The sequence below is a fragment of the Callorhinus ursinus genome, unplaced genomic scaffold (assembly GCF_003265705.2).
Source record: "Callorhinus ursinus isolate GAN/ISIS: 27379988/994484 unplaced genomic scaffold, GSC_fseal_2.0 scaffold69, whole genome shotgun sequence".
Taxonomy (NCBI): Eukaryota; Metazoa; Chordata; class Mammalia; order Carnivora; family Otariidae; genus Callorhinus; species Callorhinus ursinus.
Genome location: NW_027397131.1, coordinates 467,060 through 490,782, shown reverse-complemented (window position 1 = coordinate 490,782; position 23,723 = coordinate 467,060). Strand labels below are relative to the sequence as shown.

Here is a 23,723-nt window from a genome sequence, read left to right as displayed (position 1 = left end):
CAGGGATGTCCACTATCACCACTGCTATTCAACATCGTATTAGAAGTCCTAGCCATAGCAATCAGACAACAAAAAGAAATCAAAGGCATCCAAATCAGCAAAGAATTCAAACTCTCACTCTTTGCAGATGATATGATACTGTATGTGGAAAACCCAAAAGACTCCACCCCAAAACTGCTAGAACTCATACTGGAATTCAGTAAAGTGGCAGGATATCAAATCAATGCACAGAAATCAGTGGCATTCCTATATACCAACAACAAGACAGAAGAGAGAGAAATTAAGGAGTCGATCCCATTTACAATTGCACCCAAAACCATAAGATACCTAGGAATAAATTTAACCAAAGAGGCAAAGGATCTGTACTCAGAAAACTATAAAAGACTCATGAAAGAAATTGAAGAAGACACAAAGAAATGGAAAATATTTCCATGCTCATGGATTGGAAGAACAAATATTGTGAAGATGTCAATGCTACCTAGAGCAATCTACACATTCAATGCAATCCCCATCAAAATACCATCCACTTTTTTCAAAGAAATGGAACAAATAATCCTAAAATTTGTATGGAACCAGAAGAGACCCTGAATAGCCAGAGGAATATTGAAAAAGAAAAGCAAAGCTGGCGGCATCACAATTCCGGACTTCAAGCTCTATTACAAAGCTGTCATCATCAAGACAGTATGGTACTGGCACAAAAACAGACACATCGATCAATGGAACAGAATCGAGAGCCCAGAAATGGACCCTCAACTCTATGGTCAACTCATCTTTGACAAAGCAGGAAAGAAGGTCCAATGGAAAAAAGACAGTCTCTTCAACAAATGGTGTTGGGTAATTGGACAGCCACATGCAGAAGAATGAAACTGGACCATTTCCTTACACCCCACACAAAAATAGACTCCAAATGTTTGAAATACCTAAACGTGGAGACAGGAGTCCATCAGAATCCTAAAGGAGAACACAGGTAGCAACCTCTTCAACCTCAGCTGCAGCAAATTCTTCTTAGAAACATCGCCAAAGGCAAGGGAAGCAAGGGCAAAAATGAACTATTGGGATTTCATCAAGATAAAAAGCTTTTGCACAGCAAAAGAAACAGTCCACAAAACCAAAAGACAACCGACAGAATGGGAGAAAATATTTGCAAATGATATATCAGATAAAGGGCTAGTATCCAAAATGTATAAAGAACTTATCAAACTCAACACCCAGAGAACAAATAATCCAATCAAGAAATGGGTAGACGACATGAACAGGCATTTTTCCAAAGAAGACATCCAAATGGCCAACAGACACATGAAAAAGTGCTCAACATTGCTCGGCATCAGGGAAATCCAAATCAAAACCTCAATGAAATACCACCTCACACCAGTCAGAATGGCTAAAATTAACAAGTCAGGAAATGACAGATGTTGGACTATGCGGAGAAAGGGGACTCTCCTACACTGTTGGTGGGAATGCAAGCTGGTGCAGCCAGTCTGGAAAACATATGGAGGTTCCTCAAACAGTTGAAAATAGAGCTACCATATGATCCAGCAATTGTACTACTGGGTATTTACCCCAAAGATACAAATGTAGTGATCTGAAGGGGTATGTGCACCCCAATGTTTATAACAGCAATGTCCACAATAGCCAAATTGTGGAAAGAGCCAAGATGTCCATTGAAAGTTGAATGGATAAAGAAGTGGTATATATATACACAATGGAATATTATGCAGCCATCAAAAGAATGAGATCTTGCCATTTGCAAGGACGTGGATGGAACTGGAGGGTGTTATGCTGAGTGAAATAATTCAATCAGAGAAAGACATGTATCATATGACCTCACTGATATGAGGAATTCTTAATCTCAGGAAACAAACTGAGGGTTGCTGGAGTCGTGGGTGTGTGGGAGGGATGGGTTGGCTGGGTGATAGACATTGGGGAGGGTATGTGCTACGGTGAGCGCTGTGAATTGTGCAAGACTGTTGAATCACAGATCTGTAACTCTGAAACAAATAATGCAATATATGTTAAGAAAAAAAAAGAAGAAAAGAAGATAGCAGGCGGGGAAGAATGACGGGGAGTAAGTCGGTGGGGGAGACGAACCATGAGAGATGATGGACTCTGAAAAACAAACTGAGGGTTCTAGAGGGGAGGGGTGTGGGGGGATATGTTAGCCAGGTGATGGGTATTAATAAGGGCACGTTCTGCGTGGAGCAGTGGGTTTTATGCACAATGAGTCATGGAATACTACATCAAAAACTAATGATGTAATGTATAGTGATTAACATAACAATAAAAACAAATTAAAAAAATAATTAAATTTTGAAAAAATATACAATGGCTCTTCATTATATATTGTTAATATAATATATACTAATATATTTTTTCAATTTCTTTAGCATTTCCAAATTTTAGACTGTGCCTGTTCTGAGCAGAAAGAAAATAGGAAACTTAATACCATACCAAATTAAACAGTAGTGGCTACTTTGTTTTCAGTGCAAAAAATAATCTAAAAATAAATGCAAAAGCTTTCTTCGTATAAGACCTCTTTGTCTTATAACAATTATTCATAAAGCCCTATGCAATACTGGTAGAGTAATGAGCCCATTTCTGTGGAAATAGACTCATTTCTATTCAGCTTGCTGGTTCCCAGGAGAATTATGAATTGCTCTCCCAGTTTGAACATGTAGTTCATGAATCTCAAGGAAAAAAATATGTGTCAGAAGCCAATAACTGTTTACCTTTAGATATCTAGACAACTGTTCAAACGGTTTGGAAAAGAAGTAAAGAAATAAAAGAGAAAGAAATGAAAATTGATATCCTTGTTATTTGTGGATGTAACTGAAATTCCTACAGTCTCTTAGTAACGCATCCTTCCTAGCATGACGAGAAAAGTGCAGCTAGGGAGATGGCAGTGGGAATCTGGACAACCGTGGTGAAGCTGTTGTTAATTTTCAGATGCATAGCTTTGGTCTTCTGGCCTCTTTCATGTTTTTATGGGAAGTGGATAGCCCGAGTGATTCACAAAGACCAAAAGAGGAACATCACCGATTCTGGAGGGCTATGTGCAGCCCCAGGTTTATAAGTGGCTGGGCCATAGACAGGCCACACTTTGTAAAATCTCATATATGAATCTGGTAGAAGCACATTTTCTCTCCAGCTCCCCACATGCCCAATCACTCCCTGCTGTGCTCCACATTGGTGCTGCCCTCATTTACATTATTAGGCTCTAGTACAGGGTGTTTCAATTGAGATCCATCCTGTCTTCTCTTCTGTTACGGTGCAGCAGACGTCTGTCTTGCTACTGATGACCTGCCCCTGCCTTTGTCTTCCTGACCCCTTCTCCTCTCTGCCACTTATGTGCTTTGCTCCTACAGCTACTCCCTCTTTCTCCTTCATCAATTTCTCATCCTCTATTGGATTTTTTCCAGTCAGCATAAAAACATGTTCTGTGTCCTCCCACTGCCGTAGAAACAGTATGCCCAATTTTCCCTTGACCTCACATTCTGCTTCAGTCTCTATTTTATATGGGTGCTGGATGCTAGGCAGCCTCTGCCAGGAAATTACACAGATGTTGGCATGAATGACACATGGGCACTAATATGAGATGAAATAACACTTATTATTCACAAAATAAAAAAACAAAAGGATTTCCCAAGGATACGGGCTCAGGTTTGGTCTAAGTGAAGCAAGTGCAAAGCATGGTGGGTAACTGGCTTTTATTGATTTTGTTAGGTCATGAGTGCTGGTTGGGGTTTGGGTGGGTTGAGTTGCCCCATCAGCACCAAGGGAGGGAGCTTGGGGGCTTTCTTATCCAGTGGCCCAGACGTGGAACAAATAGGAACAGGGGGAGAGTTGGGGCAAGAAAGCTGTCAGTGGTCAAACATCAGAAGGAGTCTTTCTCTTTAGCATACCCTCTTTCACTCTTCCCCTTCGATATGAAGCTTTTATTTATTTATTTATTTATTTATTTATTTATTTATTTATTTATAAAGATTTTATTTATTTGACAGAGAGAGACACAGCAAGAGAGGGAACACAGGGCGCCTGGGTGGCTCAGTTGGTTAAGCGACTGCCTTCGGCTCAGGTCATGATCCTGGAGTCCTGGGATCGAGTCCCACATCAGGCTCCCTGCTCAGCGGGGAGTCTGCTTCTCCCTCTGACCCTCCCCCCTCTCGTGCTTTCTATCTCTCATTCTCTCTCTCTCAAATAAATAAAATCTTTAAAAAAAAAAGAGAGGGAACACAACATGGGGAGTGGGAGAGGGAGAAGCAGGCTTCCTGCTGAGCAGGGAGCCTGATGCAGGGCTCGATCCCAGGACCCTGGGACCATGACCTGAGCCAAAGGCAGACACTTAATGACTGAGCCACCCAGGCGCCCCCAATATGAAGCTTTTAATTAATGAATTTATTTGACAGAACACACAGAAGTGGGGGGCTGGCCGAGGGAGAGAGAGAGAGAAGCAGATGCCCTGCTGAGCAGGGAGCCAGATATGGGGCTCGATCCCAGGATCCTGGGATCATGACCTGAGCAGAAGGCAGATGCTTCACCAACTGAGCCACCCAGGTGCCCCCACAACTGCCTTTCAGTTTCCAATACTTGACCAAAAAGATTCCTGCCGAAGTCATGTAGGATCTTCATGTCATCAAATCCAATACCAATTCTTTGTGCTCATCTTTCTAGATCACCCAGGAGTCTTTGACCCATGTGACCACTTAACTGTCCTTCATACATTTTCCTGTCTTTATTTCTATTTCTTTCTTTCGGTTTCTTCCTATTTATTCCTAGTTACTCTTCTCAGTTACCTTCATGTGATGCTTCCTTTTTCTGACCTGAAAATATTGGGGCCATTTAGAAATCTATCCTCCTTTCCCTTTTATGTGAACCCCAATGCCATAGCACATATCAGTTCTTTTTGTAGTTTTAAATATCTGCATACCAATGCAAGTTTATGTCTCCATGTAGATATTTCATATAATTTTTGGGCTTAAAATCTAGGCTATTTGAAAGTTTTATTTGGTTTTCTCATAGACATCTGAAACATAGAACTCCCCAAGGAAAGTCCAATTTCCCTTCCAAAATGTGTTTCTCCTCTAATTTTCTCTATTTCAATAAATGACATCACCAAGCCTCCATGACTAAAGCCAGAAATCTAGAATTATTACTGATTAAACCTTCCATTCCCTCATCTCTCACATGTGCTCTGTCAGCCCCTCTCATTTCTCTACCCTGCAACGTAGCTCATCCTGCCTATTCTGTCTATCTTTAGTGTAGTAGAGGAAGCTATCTCTTGCTCTAAGTCATCATCAGTTCTTCCCAGGGCTACTGTGGGAGCCTCCCACCTTATTTCCATATTTCCACTCCTTTTCCTCCAATCCAGCTTCTCAGAGCAGTCAGAGTGACCTTTAAGAAATAATTTATATCACATCACTTCTCTGCTTAAATCCCTCCAATGGCTTACTGATCCACACAGAGTGAATTCCGGACTCCCTATCATGACACACAGTGCCCTTTGTGTAGCTGACATGGTTATGTGATCATTCTGCATGATACGTTATTGCAAGTGCTTTTTGGGCATTCATTTATCTAATCTTCACACCAGCCTGTCATCTAAATATTATTATTATCTTCATTTTTTTTTTAGCACAGGAAATGAACCATGGAATGTTAAGTAACCTGCCTAAGGAGAAACAAATAGAAAATGGTGGAGTTGGGATTCAAATCCAGGTCATCTGGCTCCAGGGTTCACCCTATAACCACCACATATTACCACTTCTCATGGGCAAAGGCATGGACAAAGAAATGAGAGAGATTTCTTAGTGAGGCATGAAATGAATGGTCATTCAACCATTCCGAAATTCATCCAGAGAAGCAAAGCTCCTGCATCATAGGTCAGGAGGAAGAAGCTTTGGCAATTCTCCGCAGCATACTCCTTATGCCAGCAGTGGGTCTGGGTTTAGCTGAACAATCTTTTCTTCCCCCCCCCCCCTTTTTTTGTTTCCCAATCCAGGCATGTTACCAACATGGCAACCCGTGGATTCCAGCTTGATAGTTTTGTGCTGCTTGCAAATGGCACGACCAGGGCGGCAATGACAAAATGAGACTGAGTGTGTTGCGGTGTGCTATGTAAGTTGTCATGGGCTCTAGCAGAATTGAATTCGCCTTTCTTGTCAAGATACATGGTGTCACCATTGCCCCCAGCAGCAATTTCTTGGCACACCTGCCAATCCCACTGACAAGTCCTAAAATGGTAGATCATCAGAGTCAGTAAAACGTTGACTTTGAGTTCTGCTCTGTGCAGGACAAAATGCAGGTTATATACTGAATGAGGCCCAGTTCCTGCTTTTAAGGCAAGAGGAAGAGACAGGATATTTTTACCAAATAGAATGAAAATCAGTTTGTGGGAATGTTACAAAAATATACAACATGCTGTCAGAGCACAAAAGAGGGAAGGATTAATTCTCCCAGAGGAAATAGGGAGGCTTCATGGAGTAGATGATGGGCACTAATGAATTCAACAAATATTTATTGAATTTTTACTGTATTTTGGACTCTGGACTGGGTACATTATCTATTTAATGGAATTAATTTAAGTCAGATAAGGAAAAAAAAATACAATCTCTCAACTTTTCTCCATATTTATTTCCTGAGACTGGGCAAATTTTGTCCAGTTTGGTAATTATACTTGTTTACAGCATATACCTATCTTGGTGGGGATGGGCAAAACTAGAAAGGGGGAATCCAGGGGCGTCTGGCTGACTCAGTCAATGGAGTATGCAACTCTTGATCTTGGGTTGTGAATTTGAGCCCCAAATAGGGCATAGGGATTACTTAAAAAAAAAAAAAGAAAGAAAGGGGGAAGCCAGTTGCTTCTGCTTTTGATTTGGAGAGAGTGTCCAGGTACAAACCATTCTTCATCATCAGGGGCTGAGACTGTTAATATACATGTAATATTCTGGAAATTCCTGCTGGAACATGGCATTGTAATTGTTTTTTTTTTTTAAGATTTTATTTATTTATTTGGCAGAGAGATACAGAGAGAACAGGTAGGCAGAGAGGCAGGCAGAGGGAGAGGGAGAAGCAGGCTCCCTGCTGAGCAGGGAGCCTGATGCGGGGCTCAATCCCAGGACCCTGGGATTATGACCTGAGCCCGTCAGCCGCTTAACTGACTGAACCACCCAGGCGCCCCTGGCATTGTGATTGTTAACAGGAAAATAATCCTGCACACAGGCTTGAAAACCTTTTGAAAATTGTCTTTTTTGATTATTTCTGTTTAATTTTTTTTTCTTATGAAATGATTATCTTGCTTTTCCTCCAAAGTTCTTCCAGTACATGCTGTAATTACATAGTAACTTGTGTAGTTGAGATGAGAAATATCTGCTCTGACATGCTTTTGAACTAGACATAGTAGTTATTCTGGGAAGGAGTCAGGAGACAAAAAAGGAAATAACTGCAAAGACAATAGGATAAATGAAAAGAGCAAACCAAAGCTGGTTTTGTGACATACTTAGAACCCCATTCAAATCAAGTTCTTGACCTCCACTGGATCTGCCGGGTAGTGGTGTGGGGGAGAGGACATGAAGGAAGAAAGCTTGAGGAAAGAGTCTTGTAATGCTATTTTTGGAGGAAATCCTATGGCCAGCACTGTTGCTTCAGTCCATCATTTCCAGGCCCACTCGTTCAGATGTTAGAGCCCCAGATCAATGATATCAATTTAGCTGCCTTGACTAGTATGGAGTCCTCTTCCTCCTTCATTGGCCTGGAAACGAACGGTGTGCGGGGGCACCTGGTTTGGTATGGTTCAGTAACTTTTCAGGAACCTAAACTCCCTGGATTATGCACTTGCTTTTCTGTATGTAAATACAATTTATCACTTGCCCCCAAATATCACTGGGATGGTCAGGAATAGAAACACAACCACCCCAACAAGATATGGTTTTGAATGCAATGGACTGGTTCAGAACAATTTGGACTCAGAAAATTCTAACTTTTAATCCCTGCTAGTGCCCTCCCTAAATAGTGCTCACTTGGGAAAGCTATTTAATGTTTATTTATTTTATTTTTTTCTTTATTTTTTTATTATTATGTTATGTTAATCACCATACATTACATCATTAGTTTTTGATGTAGTGTTCCACAATTCATTGTTTGCGGATAACACCCAGTGCTCCATGCAGAATGTGCCCTCCCCAATATCCGTCACCAGGCTAACCCATCCCCCCAACCCCCTCCCCTCTAGAACCCTCAGTTTGTTTTTCAGAGTTTCTCATGGTTCTTCTCCCCCTCCGATTTACTCCCCTTCATTTTTCTCCTCCTGCTATCTTCTTCTTCTTTTTGTTTAAACATAATGTATTATTTGTTTCAGAGGTACAGATCTGTGATTCAACAGTCTTACACAATTCACAGCACTCACCATAGCACATACCCTCCCCAATGTCTATCACCTAGCCACCCCATCCCTCCCACGCCCCACCACTCCAGCAACCCTCAGTTTGTTTCCTGAGATTAAGAAATGGAGCTCCTTAAAGTTTCTAAGCCAAAGCTTCTTTGTGTGCACATTGAGACCCATCAGACTTTACAGTGTTGCGAAGATAAAACAAGATAATCTATGTAGAGGAGTGATTGGCATGCATTAGCACTTTGTTCGGCAAAGGGTGAAATATAATGACAGCGAGTCCTAGGGTCAGAATCAGTCCCAATCATTTCTACTGATTGTGTTAGTGGGGTAGTGACACCAGGTCATGCCACCCAGATCCCCTTTTAGGAACTAGGCATTTATTCCTAAGTGGTTGGCAGTGTTGGCTTCTGATGGCTCAGGACTACGTCACTTTCTGAGAATTGCCCTCTGATGAAGGAGGCTGCCTTGGGCAGGGTTGTGCTCCCTCCGCAGGAGCAGCCCACATCCAGTGACTGATGACTGTGGGCAGCACAAAGGCTCAGACTCTTGCCGCAAAAAGAACATCTCTGGAGGACTTCCAAGCCCAAGAGCTTTTTCAATGATTGGCGAGGCTGCAGTTAGAACCATATCTCACTTTGTCTTCTCTGTTCAATACTGCTTCCTCTGCTCCCCAACAGTTGTTCCTGAGAACACATTCCAGTAAGCCTCCTGCATGCACATCTCGACATCTGAGAGTCTCTTTTCTCAGGAGCCCAAGAAAGACAGGAGGCATCTCCATTTTCCCACACCACACAGAAGTACCTTCCTGAAGGAAGGTACATGGTTCTTGAGGTAGAGCTTCCCAGAGGGCTGGTGTTAACAGTAGTATGCTGTCTAAAGAACAGAGGACTATTTTGTGGGTGCCATCAGAATGGTTCTTTCTTCTTTTTCCTAAAAATTCTAGGCTTCCCCAAGCTTTTCTGTATTTTCTGTCCACACAGTTTGGTTCACCCCAGACTAATTCAGTGCTTTTCTCTTGACCCAGGTGAGCAGGGCTATAAGTTGAAGAGAAGACAGATGCTCCTGACCTCAATTCCACACATTCCTTCATCCCATTGTTCTTTAAGAAGTGACAGAGACTTTACCGAGACAACATAAAGAGGACTGAATGAGGAAATAGAATGTGAGTCCCCCAAAGGCTTCCTGTCTGTTGGGTTGTGATTTTGAAGTGGCTTGAGTATTACCTGGCAAGACTACAATAAAACACAAGCAGGCTCATATTTGTTAAAGCTATAAGTAGCTTGAGTCAATGCTAGGCTGCTAAAGATCGGCTAACTTTAGGTGATACCCAGGGCCTCTAGCTTCGGAAGGTTTCCATGTTAGGTGAACAGTTTTAAATAAATCATAGAAACAAATCCTTCTTCAGTGCCTGCTCACCACATGCAGGGCACTGTTTTTGTCATTCTGAGGTTTGCAAAGGATGATTCTTTGAAGAAGCCTTTGAAAAGTCTAGGGTTTTAGCTGGAGTCAAAGCAGATAGGGCATAAAATATTTCAACCACTTGACTTCAAATGTTCTGAAGACAATTCTAAAATCATGATAGCTTCAAATTATATGCCAGTCAGGCCACCATTACCATCTTCTATAACTGTTTTGGTATACAGCCTTTAAAATGTGAGCAGATTTCTTAGTATTTTAGCTGGCTTAACTGAATATTCTCACCCACAAAAGTAGATGGCTGTTTTTTTGTTATTGTTTTTATTTTGACATTCTTAAATATCCAAATCTGTTCCTGAGACAGTTAAGAACAAAGTGACTGAAATGCTATAGCAAGTGTCTAGTTTGGTGGAAAAAAAAAAATGTCCAGCCATGAAGAACTTCAAAAGTCAGGGAAAAAACTCTGCTTTCAGATAGCAGTATTTTCCTTTGGTATTCTGCCTTACAAACTCTATCAGCGACTATTGGACTCTTAAATCTTTCCAAGTGTTCTGTATTAAGGCAAATAAGAAAGTTATTAAACTTGTGCCTATAGGGAAATATGAATCATAAAAATACAATCAACTAGAATTAAAATCTTCAATTTTATATAATTTATGTTGAAAGGAAAACACTAAAAACAAAATTTATTAAAAGAAAAAGCAGTAAATGAAGTCATCCTCAGGCATTAGAAACTCTCTTTAGCTTTCAGTGTAGATAGTCTGCATTTGGGAGCATTCATAACAACACAGGAGTGGGTTATAAGTCTTGGTATGGAATTGAGGCCATGTTGATGAATCAAACAGAAAAATTTTCAAAAGAAAAATATTGTGTATTACAATGCTTTTAAAATTTGTTGTGGTTTGATTTAAACAGAATTTCTTCTTATCAAATGAAATTTTATCTGAATTACCCATTTGCATATCAGGTAAAATTCATTTTTTTAGTAAAATACAGTTTCTAAAATGCATTTAGTAAAATATATTTAAATGTCCTAGTTAAAGCTTTTTTGATGAACACAAAAATTTAATTCGGCATCCAAATTTTTATTTTATGTTAGCTACATAATATGGAGAAAATTGCCATTCACACAGATAAGTAGCTGAACATGACAGTTTCTTTCTTTCTTCTTCTTCTTTTTTTTTTTTTACTAACACCCTGTGATCATAGTATACTTTTCAAATAGATATGAGGAAAGACATTATGTTGGAGGTTTGCCACTAAACAATTTAACCTGACTATAACCATTAACATATTGGTTTTCTCTAATGTACTATAATTTGGGATTTGTGTGTATGTGTTGTATATAATAGTTTTAAAAATTGGGTTTAAAAAGCAGAAAAATAAAATTTGAATGAAATATTTACAGATATCTGAAACACCTTTTCCAAGAATATGCCCATCTCTATTATAATACATAATAAAAACATCAAAACAGTGATGCTTATCTACCCCAGGGGATTAAATGAATGAACAGATATAATGTGTGAGGGTTAGATGTAAATTGGGCCTTTCATCAATAATTGTTTTTTTCTTTTCCTTTTTAGAAAATCTTGACTCTACTGCTGACTTTCAGTGTCACCTAGAACTGTTTATTTGAAATTCATTTTCCTCATCTGTAAAGTGGAAATAGTATCTATCTAATAGGCTATCATGAAAATAAAGTAAGGTGACAAATAATATAGTCTCTCTTTCTTTTTTTTAATTGTGTGTTGTTATTACTATCATTGTTTACCTGATTATAAACCCAGTTGGCTGGCTGTGCCATCATCTCTTCTGCTCTATAGAGTGAGCAAGGGGAAAGTTTATTTGCAATTGAAGTCTTTATAGAACCATCATCTCTAAGGGAAATCAGGATATATACCAGTGTGTTTCCTGCATTTTAGTCTGAACATTTGTATCTAAATCATTGAAATTTAGTTAACCCAAAGAAATTTGATTAAAATGAAGGCTGGATGGTCTTGAAAGGGGTAGTGGAGGTTTATAAAAGGGTGACATGAAACTCAAAGGGTGTGTTTACAGCTGCCTGTAGCTCTTTCCTGCCTGTATGCCACATAGCTGTCTCTGAAAACACACCCTTTGCCTGAGACTCCCCAACAGTTTTTAGGTCATTATGGAAGCTAGAAGCCTGGCAGTTGGATTTGACTTCCTTTTCTTACTACCATTATCAATCAGTTGCCAAGTCCTGCTGATATCCCTGCTTAACGATCCCAACTCCTGCTACCTAGTTTTGGACTTTAAATATGTTCTTCCAGAATTAAATCAATAGTCTCCAAATTCACGTTTTCTACCCTCTGCAAATCTGAGCAAGTTACTCTTTTCCTAACAACAACATAGATGTCTCAGTTACAGCCTATGGAATGAAGTCTAAGGATCTGGTCCCTGCATCTCCCTCAAGTTAATTTTTCACTACTCTCTGTATCAAATTTACTCTTGCTCAACAGTGTAGTTCTGAGTACACATGGCATGGTTTCATTTCTATGTCCTTGGGTTTCTTCTTTCATCTGGATAACCCAGTTCATGTACAGATAAATTCCAGGAAGTCTTTTCTGAGTGCTCCATCTCTCTGTCCTCGGCCTCCTTTTGAATTAGTTTAGGTCCCTTCTCTGAGGCCCTATAGGTCCCTATTCATCCCCTTCCCTTGTACTTATGATAGGACTTTGTGCTTCTTTATTTAAGTGTCTGTATCCTTCTGTGAACTCCTGGAAGAAAAGACACTGTATCTCATTGATTCAGTGTCTGGGATTCTTTCTGACTCCTAGGTGTCAGAGAAAAAAATGTATTTGTCACACATGAAATGAGTTAATGTATGGGTTGCAGACAGTCTCACTATCTCGGTGAAGTCACAAGTTAGTCAATAATGGATTACCTCCATTTGCACTTTGGGTTTCTTGATTTTAATAACAAACTTTTAACCACAAACTCTACAGTATTTCCTTTACCCCGAGGGTTGTCGTTATAAGATCCCACATCCATCTTCTATAGTTGTGGGAAGTTTCTGTTTATTGGAACTAAATAATTATGGACAGCTGCATGGGGTCTGTGCCACAGTGGGCTGCCCAGTTAATGGGTAAAGCATAATGTTTAATTGATGGGGTTAGGCCATTTTTTAATTTTACTTTCTCAGCCTGAATTTTCTTGGAAAGTTCAGAAGAATATCCAAGGCTGACTGTATCTTTATATTCCTGAGCATTTACCAAGCTCTTTGAAAGGGCAAAGAAGTGTACTAGTATAATTGTTAGAGTTGAGGAGATAGTGGTAGTGAGTTTATATGAAAGAGAGATTTTTTTTCCCTAGAGAGAGAGAGGCACGGGGGAGGAGCAGAAGGAGAGGGAGAGAGAGAATCCAAAGCAGGCTCCATGCTGACATGGGGCTCCTTCTCAGGACCCTGAGATCAGAACCTGAGCTAAAATCAAGAATCAGATGCTTAACCTACTGAGCCACCCAGGTACCACGAGAGAAAGATTTGAAAACACTCTCTTACTCTCCTACCAAGCTTTGGTGAATCTGGATAATGTAAGCCCCCAATTAAGCCATAGTAGGAATGTAAATGGGCAGAAAAGGTCAAGAAATGACAGCTCAGATCAGCCCAGAAATAGAAAGGTTTAGAACAAAATCATTACACTATTAAGTAAACAAACAAACAAAACCCATGACTAAGAAGTGCTGCACTCTCCGTGGTTCAAGGAGGTAGCTGGGAATAAACATGTTATATTTCCTCTTTAGTACCATCACTCTCTAACATACTCTGTAACCTACTTTTTATGTTATTTATATCTGTCTCCCTCACTACAGTGTAAACTCCATGGGGTAGGGGTTTTGGTCTGCATTGTTTGCTCCTGTATCCCCAATGCCCAACACCCCAAAAAAGAATAATCTAATCTATAATGGGCAGAAGACATGAACAGACATTTCCCCAAAGAAGATATACGAATGGCCAACAGACACATGAAGAGGTGCTCATCATTGCTTATCATCAGGGAAATGAAAATCAAAACTACAATGAGATATGACCTCACACCAGTCAGAATGGCTAAAACCAATAACACAAGAAACAACAGGTGTTGGTGAGGATGTGGAGAAAAGGAACCCTGTTGCACTGTTGGTGGGGATTGCAAACTGGCACAGCCACCGTGGAAAACAGTATGGAGGGTCCTCAAAAAGTTAAAAATAATCCCATGTTCTTTGAAATGCCTTTGGTGATATCTCTATCAAGTTAATTAATTCATTTTCCATCTGGGGCTTATGGTAGGTATTAAATTTAGAATTTGATCAAAAATTTATTGAGGAGAAATACTGAACCATGCACTATTTATCATTGGACTTTTAGATTCTTTATTTCAAGATCACCATCAACTTAGAATTGTTCCATCATATATTATCATATCTCCATAGAGATAAACATTCCCATTTTATATATTGTAGGCAAGATTTGCATTAAACCATGAACTGGAAATGTAATGGTGACTACTAAAACTGAAATAAAAAAATTTTCTCAAGTTTCAAATAAATAGCCATCAAACTCACATACAAAACACAAGAACACTCAGAAAATCAGCTTAACCTGCAACATTACAATATTCTTGATGAAGTTGATGTTTAAATTTTTGCAAGATTTTATTAAAGAAGAAACTTTTTAGTCTGGTATCAGTATAAACTAACATCTTTTGAATTATTGATTTCCTTAAAATATATTTACAGTAGAACTTACAATATATAATTATTGAACAGACCTGAATGTATATTGACTATCATGCTTTTTTTAGGACTTAACAATACTAAATAGATGATCTTAGCCAAGTGTTTTGTTTTTTCCACAAATAGTATCAGTATGCTGTTATATCCAAGTCATCTATTATCTTTAAATAAGTTAGAATTTTTTCCTGACAGTTTATTTCCAGTGATGCTCCATCTGTTAACACAATCTTTTAAATAGAGCATCTCTGTTATAATCCGAGCTTTAACAGTAATTAGCTCTATACCTTTAGATCAATTGCTTTCTAGACCTCAGATTTCTTATCTGTTAAATGGTCTTTATAATTTCTTCTTTCACTAAGATCTTACGGAAAATTTTATAGTTATCTGTGCAATTTAGAAAATAAGCAAGAATCGTATTCAATTTACCTCAAAATTCTTCAATGCACATTAAATACATTGTAATACTTATTTTTTCCTGATTATTAATACTGACTGTAAGGTTTCATTCATTTGTAAAATATGAATAAATAGTAGTTTGAGTTTTTCAAAAAGAAAAAAACGAATCATATACTTGATTGTTTTTCTCTCCAATTTTTATTTAGGGAGAAGTATTTTTGAAAGAAGAAAATGTATGATTGAATAATAACTTGGTCCTGGGGTGAATGGTTTAGTAAGTTGCATGTAACTTCATAATCAGAATATCTGAATTATCTTGCTGTGTAGAGTATAACACAAATTTTCCATTATAAATTATGTCTACTTTCTTCTGCTTATTTTTATTTTTAAATTCATATATTCCTGTTGTGATAGAAGTTAATAGTCAACAATATTTGCATGTGGGACGATAATTTTCCTTTATTTTCAAAAACAAAGGTAAATATATTCAGTTTTCCTTCCATTAAAGTTATGGAGGTAAATAAATTTCCCTTTGTTTTTTCTAAAATTCTCCTGGACAAATACATACCATAGTCCATAAAGGAGTTATTATTGAGATATATAAAACAAAAATACAAATAAGTTATAGTAAGTATGATGACGGTGAGTGATGGCAATTTTATGAATCTGTATTCATTTCTTATATTTCTTCAAAATTGCATAATATAAGTATGTTTAATACATTATTTTAAAAACTTGGAATAAAACAGTCCTAGGCACAGTAAAAGCTGAAAGCTCTCCCCTTGTGCTTGTCCTTCTACACCAGTTTCGCTCCCTTCCTTGGAAGAAATGCGCTATGACCTTAGGTTACAAGTTTTTGAAAATGTATCTTCAGACCATTTTCTTCTATTTATTAATAATACATACCTATATATTTAAAAGTTTTAAAAATATCTGGGAATTTTCTCTTTGTGTTGTTTTTATTCTTGGTTTTTTACTTGATAATGATATCTTGTAAATCCTTTTATAAGTCACTATTTATACATTTCCATGGTTCTTCTACTGGATGTACAGTAAATTGTTCATTAAATTGAATATATTTCATTTCTAAACATATTTTTTGGATTTTTAATTTCTTCTTTCTTGATTTCATGAAACAAAAAACAAATCTTCATGAATTTTATTTCCTTCCAGTGAACTCACTTTATGATATCTGTGTAGTAAGATTATTGATCTTAAGGCAGACTTTATAGGAGATACTGTGCATGAAACTGTTAGTTTTCATGAGTCGTGATTTTAGAAAGGTCTTATCTCTCAGTGAAGAAGAGTAACACTTTTTGTAGAGTTCATATTATCAGTAGCTGCTGAGTAGAGCACTGGCTTATTTGATAGCCCATCAAACCAGGTTAAAAATCTTATTAAGTGATTACTAGATTTGAAAGCCTATCAAATAATCATTGTATTTTATGATTATAGTTAATAAATACTCTAAAAATTTTGGAAAATATAAAAAGCATACTGTAATCTCACCACCCAGCTATAACTTTTGTTATTCTTTTGGTGCATTTTTTTTAAGATTTTTTTTTTTCTCTTGGTATATAAGTCTGACTTCTGAAACCAGACTTCCTGGGTTCAAATCCTAGTTCTGGTATTTGTAAGCTATGTATTTTTGAATAAGTTCCATTAACTGTTCTAAGCCTGTTTCTTCATCTGTAAGATGGGAGGGCAATAGAACCTTCCTCCTACAGTTGTGAGAACCTAATGAAGTAAATACATGCAAAGCCTTAAGCCTGGCATATATAGTGTGTACTCAATACATTAATTATTATTTAAACCATTTGGAATGTTGTACCATAATTAGTTACTTTATTTACTCATTTACTATATTCTTATCATCTCCAGGCCATTCTGTAGTTTCTTTAATTATTAATTAATTTTAACAAGGAAATGGTATTTCATCATGTGATAATACGATGTATATTTCTTTTTTTTTTTTTTAAAGATTTTGTTTATTTATTTGACAGAGGGAGAAACAGCGAGAGAGGGAACACAAGCAGGGGGAGTGGGAGAGGGAGAAGCAGGCTTCCCGCTGAGCAGGGAGCCCGATGCGGGGCTCGATCCCAGGACCCTGAGATCATGACCTGAGCCGAAGGCAGTCGCTTAGCCAACTGAGCCACCCAGGCGCCCCACGATGTATATTTCATATAACAATCTATTAGTATTGGGCAGTTAAACTAGTTAAAGAAATTTATGTTGTTAAAAATAACAAACGTGTAGATACTTTTTGTATTCTTTTCCAATTTGAAAAAATAAGATGGCTAAAGTCAATAATATGTACCCAGTTTTAAGGCTTTTGATATCTGTTGCCAAATTGAACAATGGGGTCTGATGGATTTTTAAAATCCCTATTGTAAAGATTCTTTTGGTGATTTTAAATAAAACAATCATATCTGCTCCTGATTTATTTCCTTCTGGATGAAAATCTTGGTTTAACAGTCACTTTAACATTGAAACAATAATGGTCATAGACTGAATATGTGGTACAAATGATATAACACAACAATTTATGCATCCAATCAATGTTGTCTTTCAAAATAATTACCTTGAAAGATAAGATACAAACTTGTTATACTCATGATTACATTTGTCAAAATGTCACATTTGTCAGAAGAAGTTATTCTTCAGCAATTACATAAAGACATGAACATTTTTTCATATATTTTGGTAGGTTATTATTTTTTATAACAAAGTATAATTGAACTTTATTTTGATTTTTTTAATCAGAGTTGACTTAAATTGTTTGCAGCATTTTCCTACTCAATAGCCAACTCTTCCTTCTTAACCAGAATATTATCATTTTTATTATTTTAGCTAATGTGGTTGCAGTGTATTTGGCCCTGGCAATAGGTTATGGCTGGTCCAAGCCAGTTCTCAGGATGTCTTACAACATGATTTGGTCTTAAGAACCTGTTCTGTCAATAAGACCTGATCAGAAATCTACTCAGTACTTGTAATGGCTTTTGTTTTCCTGATTAAAGGAGATGGTTGTAGCTGTCCATCCTTTCTTGATTTCTCTCTTCTTCCTGCCTCAAATGAAGCCAAGATGGTTGGAACTGCAAAACCATCTTGTGACCAGAAGATCACCTCAACCTCACTGAGCTTCTGAGTCAACATCAACAACTTCCCACCTTCAGACTTATTATTGTTTGGAAGGAAAAAGTTCTCCTATTCATTTAAACTACTGATGGCTTTTCTCTTGTTTTGAAAGCATTTTTTTTATAACTTTTTACTTTTGAAACTTACTTCTTTAGAGTTCCCCACAATTGACTGTTCTAGGAGAGTATATGATTTCATGAAAAAGAATAGATTGGTTTTAAATGAGTATTTCGAAGAAATTACAGACTATAGTGTTGGAAGGGAACTTAGAGATCATTTAACCATAAGTTCTTAATGGTGGATGTTCATCAAAATTACTCTTGGAACTTTAAAGAAATATACATATCTGGGCTCCATGTCCAGTACATCTTAGGTAGGGCCCAGACATCTGTATTTTTTTTTTAATATAGGCTGATTCTTTTTTAAAAAATTTTTTTATTGTTATGTTAATCACCATACATTACATCATTAGTTTTTGATGTAGTGTTCCATGATTCATTGTTTGTGCATAACACCCAGTGCTCCATGCAGAATGTGCCCTCTTTAATACCCATCACCAGGCTAACCCATCCCCCACCCCCCTCCCCTCTAGAACCCTCAGTTTGTTTTTCAGAGTCCATCATCTCTCATGGTTCGTCTCCCCCTCTGACTTACTCCCCTTCATTCTTCCCCTCCTGCTATCTTCTTCTTTTTTTTTTTTTCTTAACATATATGGCATTATTTGTTTCAGAAGTACAGATCTGTGATTCAACAGTCTTGCACAATTCACAGCGCTCACGGTAGCACATACCCTCCCCAATGTCTATCACCCAGCCACCCCATCTCTCCCATACCCCCACCACTCCAGCAACCCTCAGTTTGTTTCCTGAGATTAAGAATTCCTCATATCAGTGAGGTCATATGATACATGTCTTTCTCTGATTGACTTATTTCACTCAGCATAACACCCTCCAGTTCCATCCACGTCGTTGCAAATGGCAAGATCTCATTCCTTTTGATGGCTGCATAATATTCCATTGTGTATATATACCACTTCTTCTTTATCCATTCATCTGTCGATGGACATCTTGGCTCTTTCCACAGTTTGGCTATTGTGGACATTGTTGCTATAAACACTGGGGTGAAAGTACCCCTTTGGATCCCTACATTTGTATCTTTGTGGTAAATACCCAGTAGTGCAATTGCTGGATCATATGGTAGCTCTATTTTCAACTTTTTGAGGAACCTCCATACTGTTTTCCAGAGGGGTTGCACCCGCTTGCATTCCCACCAACAGTGTAGGAGAGCTCCCCTTTCTCTGCATCCCTGCCAACATCTGTCATTTCCTGACTTGTTAATTTTAGCCATTCTGACTGGTGTGAGGTGGTATCTCATTGAGGTTTTGATTTGGATTTCCCTGATGAAAATATAGGCTGATTCTAATGGAAAGCCAGAAATAAAAGTTACTATACCTACCCTTCTAAAACAGTGATCTATGGACTAACCTGTGATGTGTGGACCTAGCAGCAGCCCACATAGGGGAAGTAACTTTATGAAATTGTATTACTAGCCAAACCCAAGATCCAGATAAACAGGAGAAGAAAACAGTCATTTAAATCCAAGCTAACTGGAGCCAATTTTCTTTATAGAAAAAAAAATTATAAAAAATGGAATTTGATATCGTTCTTTCAACTCTCTCATAATTCCATGAGAACTTCACCTTTAGTTCCACTGTTCATAATTGTTCAGATATCCAGAGTCTGCTGAGGTTTATTCCAATGGTTTGGATTACCTTGTTTGAAATATTGGATCAAGATAATAAATGGAGGCAGGTTGGATGGAGCTGTTGGCTGGGCATAGTGTTAGCTGTCACTTTACCCTTCCCCAACCCTAACTTCTCTACCAAGAGCAAGTGAATTTTCTCTTAAAGATGATCCGGGCACTGTTTTGTTGGTTCTTATTTCAGTTATATGTATCATTACTTAGAAATTCTTCCAGACCTCATCTGACAAATCATTTAGGTTTCTACTTAATGTGAAGTCTCAAATAATTTAGATAATTTATTATTAATAAATAGCCCTTCTCCAAAATGAGCTCTGGCACATTTTTAGATATAAGGTAAAGATTAAGAAATAATTATTACTTCCGGGCCTGAAATAATAAGGAAATGTAGTAAATCTCAAATTATGTTTTTTTTTAATAAAGATAGGTTTCATACATTTTGAGCTCATTCAACTTGAATTTAGAATTTAGCCATTTTCCATTACAAATCAGGTTAATCTTATGTTCAAACACCAAATACATATATAATAAATATATATATGGTTTGTATACATATATACACACATCATACGTATAAATGTATGTGTGTATATAAAGTGGGTAGCATTGTATGTGTGGATATACGTAATACATACATATATAGTATATAACAATATATATGAATATATCTGCATATATACCTATGTATACGCACAGAGACAAATACATACTTATATACACACATGTATGTATTCTAAAGTACATTACATGGTCTCCTAGATATGATAGTAAATATTTTGTGAAGATATTTTCATATTCCCCTACTCCATCTCCAAAAGCAGGATCCTGCTACTAGATTTTAAGGTATGCTTTAAGTAGTGCTAATTATAGACAGTGCATGTTATGTGGTTGGAATTTAAGAGCTGTGGTTACTCAGAGCCTTGGCTATGTTGTCCTCTTTTCCTATGGGGAGCCATCAGCAGAGAAGACCGAGGCTCCGAGGGGCCAGATTTCCTGCAGGGTCAGGAGACTCTTAGTAATGTGCCAAACCAGAAGCCTACCTGTGGAGCCGAAGCTCGGGAACCAGAAAAAAAAAAAAAAAAAATGTTCACAGAGAGGCTGGAGGTGCATTTTAGTTGAGCAGAGCATTCGCTCTGCGCCACATGGGGGTGGTAAGAACTGTCTCTCCAATTGTTACAGTCTGTGGAACCCAGGACGGCAAGTGCCCTTGGTCTCCGGAGCCCAGGCAGTCAAGGCGTGTCCGCTGCACGGCAGCCGGGTTTGGGGAAACGGCGAGAAGCCGCCCTCTGCAGCAGGGCAGCCGGCAGAGCACAAAGATGGCGGCCGCGGCTGCCTCGAGTGTGTGAGTGGCACCGGCTCGGGAAAACAAAACAAAACGCTAGCACTAAAAAACAGAGAGAAAGAGAGAGAGAGACATGGGGCCCGTGGGCTAGAGTGCTAAGACAAGACTGTCAGCTGGAACGAAGCAAGGGAGAGTGTATAGACGGTGCTCGCAGGGAAAAAGAAAAAAAGGTGGTGTCCCCTGCCTGGAGCGAAGCAGAGGGAGAGCGGGAAGATGGTGCCTGACGTCAAGCAGGCCTCTGGGTGTGTGCTAAATTAGCTGCCTGTGCCTCAGCCCTTGCCTTAAGATTAGCAACAGGAAGTCTGGGTGCCTCTGGACAGGCGCCTCTCTGCTGGGCCCTGGGCTGGTGAGTCTAAGGCCTTTAAGAGCCGTTCTCTGTTCATTATGGACTTGCGGGTCTGTGGATGCAGCCCTATTGGTTTTCAAAGCTACATGTTCTGGGGGCTTGTCTCACAGGTGCAGGTCTTAAAAGATGGGGGTGCCTGGTGTGGGGTTCAAACCCTTCACTCCTCATGGAGAAGCTCTAGTTTTGAGTTCCCTCCCGACTGTGGTTTGCTGCACTGGGGATGAGGTCTATGGTGAGATTGTGACCCAGCCTCTCCTACCCGCTTCCATGTGGGACTTCTCTCGTTCTCCTCCGCCCCCTGCCTAGGAGGTGCTTAGACAGTTCTTAGGTTTTTTTCAGAGGCCGTTGTTCCATGTTTAGCTTCACATTTGGTGTGTCTATGGGAGAAGTTGAGCCTAGGATCTCCTACTTAGCCCTCTTCACTGGCTAAAAATCACGCATATTTAAAAGCATTACTTTGGTTCATGTCTTGGAGCCTAGACTGGAGGTGGCCAAGAATTGATGCAGAAAAGGTAATTTTGGCTTGGGCTTGGAGGTAGAGAGAAATGAACCAATCTGAAAACATTCAAGACCTGTGCCTGACAGGCTTTCCTCACAAACTGGATGTGGGAGAGGGAGGAATGAAGAATCTCTTCTAGATTTTTGGCCTGAGCATCTGGGGGTATGGTGATGCCATTTATTGAGATTTGGAGTGTTAGAGGAAGATAAGTAGTCTTTCCCGACTTGGTCTTATCTCCTTTTAAAATATTTTATAGTTATTTTTGTTTTCCTTTTATATCATCTATTACAGACTATTTTTGTGTGTTAATATTTGATTACTAACACTCTCCTTCAGTAGATTGTAAGCTTTAGTGTATCTCCTTGGCTTCAGTGTGTCTCCTTGCCATGTTCTAAGCCAAGGCACATGGTAGGCTCTTAATAATCATTGAGTGAATACATGCGTGTGTTGCCTTTGGGACATGAAGTCAAAGGATTTCTAACTGGTTGTTGAACACAGATGTGTTTGGAGGTAGGAAGAGAGAGTGGGCTGCAGATATTCACCTGCAAGATGATGAAATCACCAGCAGAGTGTAGAGTGAGACTAGAACAAAGTCAAGTAAAGGAGGCGGGACTGGTAAACAAGACTAAGATAAACTGAGGAAGGAAGGCATCTGACTGGAAAACTACTGAGTTAGTCTGCGACCTCATATCTAAAATAAGCAGCTTTCCTTGCATAAACTCGACACAGTCAACGGTGATCACAATCTCCTGCTTCAGTCATCCTGACCCAAACCAAAAGCTTCCTTTAAAATTTTAATTCACCCTTCTGCAAAATGTATAAAGCAGAAAGAAATGGATTGTTCAGTAAATGCATGGAGAACTTCAAGCCTCAAAAAACTTTTATTAATTTTATTTTATTATGTTAGTCACCACACATTACATTATTAGTTTTTGATGTAGTGTTCCATTATTCATTGTTTGTGTGTAACATCCAGTGCTCCATGCAATACGTGCCCTCCTTAATACCCATTACTGGGCTAACTTATCCCCCACCCGCCCCCCTAAAACCCTCAGTTTGTTTTTCGGAGTCCATAGTCTCTCATGGTTCGTCTTTGCCTCTGATTCATCCCCCCTTTCATTTTTCCCTTCCTACTATCTTCTTTTTTTAACATTATAATGTATTATTTGTTTCAGAGGTACAGGTCTGTGATTCATCAGTCTTACACAATTCACAGTGCTCACCATAGCACATACCCTCCCCAGTGTCCATCACCCAGCCACCCATCCCTCCCACCCCCCATCACTCCAGCAACCCTGTTCGTTTCCTGAGATTGAGTCTCTTATGGTTTGTCTCCCTCTCTGGTTTCATCTTGTTTCATTTTTTCCTCCCCTCCCCTATGATCCTCTGTCTTGTTTCTCAAATTTCTCATATCAGTGAGATCACATGATACTTGTCTTTCTCTGATTGATTTATTTTGCTTAGCATAATACCTTCTAGTTCCATCCACGTCATTGCAAATGGCAAGATTTTGGTGTTTTTTTTTTGATGGCTGCATAATATTCTATTTCTTTATCCATTCTTTATCCATTCATCTGTTGATGGACATCTTGGCTCTTTCCATAGTTTGGCTATTGTGGACATTGCTGCTATAAACATTGGGGTGCACGTACCCCTTTGGATCACTACATTTGTATCTTTGTGGTAAATACCCAGTAGTGCAATTGCT

The 23,723-nt window shown here is 38.7% G+C and overlaps 1 long non-coding RNA gene across 4 annotated transcripts in view; it reads left to right on the top strand.

Moving 5' to 3' along the window:
- Nucleotides 1–23,723, top strand: part of LOC141371346 (uncharacterized) — a 183,843-nt gene that overhangs the window by 40,833 nt on the left and 119,287 nt on the right. For 3 of the 4 annotated variants that reach the window (XR_012376241.1, XR_012376238.1, XR_012376239.1), the window contains 3 exons: nucleotides 5,996–6,111; nucleotides 9,408–9,545; nucleotides 15,139–15,852. This is a non-coding gene — a long non-coding RNA (uncharacterized lncRNA). Of the gene's footprint in view, nucleotides 1–5,995; nucleotides 6,112–9,407; nucleotides 9,546–15,138; nucleotides 15,853–23,723 lie in introns of those variants that run through there. The other variant, XR_012376240.1, reaches the window with a different exon arrangement.